Source organism: Petromyzon marinus, unplaced genomic scaffold (assembly GCF_048934315.1).
Source record: "Petromyzon marinus isolate PM22_M1 ecotype Great Lakes invasive population unplaced genomic scaffold, UKy_Petmar_22M1.pri1.0 PM_G_Scaffold_274, whole genome shotgun sequence".
In the NCBI taxonomy this organism is placed as follows: domain Eukaryota; kingdom Metazoa; phylum Chordata; class Hyperoartia; order Petromyzontiformes; family Petromyzontidae; genus Petromyzon; species Petromyzon marinus.
Window position 1 is genome coordinate 35,001 of NW_027422844.1, and position 2,500 is coordinate 37,500.

Consider the following 2,500-nt stretch of genomic DNA (forward strand, 5'->3'; position numbering starts at 1 on the left):
AAACGGGTCATTTTCGTGTCGCCACATTGCATGCGAACCGCATGAAACTTCCAGAGGCATTTGCAGCAGGAATGCATGTGCACTCAAAAAATGTGATATTTTTCACGGAGAGACCCCGTGAAACGCTAGAAGTGGGCGGGGATGTCTCTCTTGTGGCTCACGGGGCTGTTAGGGTGGCACAGAAATCCCTCGGAATGGGAAAACGGGTCATTTTCGTGTCGCCACATTGCATACGAACCGCATGAAACTTCCAGAGGCATTTGCAGCAGGAATGCATGTGCACTCAAAAAAGTGAATATTTCTCACGGATAGACCCCGTGATACGCTAGAAATTGGCGGGGATGTCTCTCTTGTGGCTCACGGGGCTGTTAGGGTGGCACAGAAATCCCTCGGAATGGGAAAACGGGTCATTTTCGTGTCGCCACATTGCATGCGAACCGCATGCAACTTCCAGAGGCATTTGCAGCAGAAATGCATGTGCAGTCAAAAAAAAATTGATATTTTTCACGGATAGACCCCGTGAAACGCTAGAAATTGGCGGGGATGTGTCTCTTGTGGCTCACGGGGCTGTTCGGGTCGCACAGAAATCCCTGGGAATGGGAAAACGGGTCATTTTCGTGTTGCCACATTGCGTACGAACCGCATGAAACTTCCAGAGGCATTTGCAGCAGGAATGCATGTGCACTCAAAAACTTCTATATGTTTCACGGATAGACCCCGTGAAACGCTAGAAATTGGCGGGGATGTGTCTCTTGTGGCTCACGGGGCTGTTAGGGTGGCACAGAACTCCCTCGGAATGGGAAAAGGGGTCATTTTCGTGTTGCCACATTGCATAGGAACGCCATGAAACTTCCAGAGGCATTTGCAGCAGAAAGGCACGTGCACTCAAAAATTTTAATATTTTTCACGCATAGACCCCGTCAAACGCTAGAAGTTGGCGGGGATGTCTCTCTTGTGGCTCACGGGGCTGTTAGGGTCGCACAGAAATGCCTCGGAATGGGAAAACGGGTCATTTTTGTGTGGCCACATTGCATAGGAACGGCATGAAACTTCCAGAGGCATTTGCAGCAGGAATGCATGTGCACTCAAAAACGTCTATATTTTTCACGGATAGACCCCGTGAAACGCTATAAATTGGCGGGGATGTCTCTCTTGTGGCTCACGGGCGCTGTTAGTTAGGGTCGCACAGAAATCCCTCGGAATGGGAAAAGGGGTCATTTTCGTGTTGCCACATTGCGTACGAACGGCATGAAACTTCCAGAGGCATCTGCAGCAGAAATGCATGTGCACTCAAAAACGTCTATATTTTTCACGGATAGACCCCGTGAAACGCTAGAAATTGGCGGGGATGTGTCTCTTGTGGCTCACGGGGCTGTTAGGGTCGCACAGAAATCCCTCGGAATGGGAAAACGGGTCATTTTCGTGTTGCCACAATTGGCATACGAACGGCATGAAACTTCCAGAGGCATTTGCAGCAGAAATGCATGTGCACTCAAAAACGTGAATATTTTTTCACGGATAGACCCCGTCAAACGCTCGAATTTGGCGGGGATGTTTCTCTTGTGGGTCACGGGGCTGTTCGGCTCGCACAGAACTCCCTTGGTCCACCTGATTCGTGCATACAGGCAGCAACTAAAACTCTGTAAACCTGCTGTGAGGACATCTAAACAGTGGACCAGTGAGGCTGTGGAAGATTTGCGGGCGTGCTTAGACTGTACTGACTGGGATATGTTCACGACTGCTACCAATAGTCTGGATGAACTCACAGAGGCTGTGTACATCAGCTTCTGTGAGGACTGCTGTATCCCAACACGTACCAGGGTGAACTTTAACAACAACAAGCCCTGGTTCTCAGCAAAGCTCAAAAGGTTGAGGTTGGAGAAGGAGGAAGCGTTTAGGAGTGGGGATAGAGACAGATTCAAGGAGTCGAAGAACAGGTTTAGCAAAGCGGTGAGAGAGGCTAAACGACTGTACTCAGAGACACTAAAACACCAGTTCTCTACTAACGACGCTGCTTCTGTCTGCCAAAGGGCTCAGGCACATCACCAACTACAAACCCAGAGCGCCCCACACCACTAACGACTCCCGCCTAGCCAACGACCTGAACGAGTTCTACCGTAGATTTGAAAGACAATTGGACTGTCCTGAACCACCCCTTCCCACCCAAGAGGCCCCATCCCCCACCCATACTACAGAAACGACTCTCTCCTTTCAGGAGGGAGAAGTTAATGGGCTTTTCAAGAGGCAGAATCCACGCAAAGCAGCCGGGCCGGACTCTGTCTCTCCAGCCACCCTCAGGCACTGCGCTGGCCAGCTGTCTCCGGTGTTCACCAACATCTTTAACACCTCCCTGGAGACATGCCATGTACCAGCCTGTCTCAAGTCCTCCACCATCATCGCTGTGCCCAAAAAGCTAAGGCCAACAGGACTAAATGATTACAGACCGGTCGCCCTTACATCTGTGGTAATGAAGTCTTTTGAGCGCCTGCTCCTGGCACAC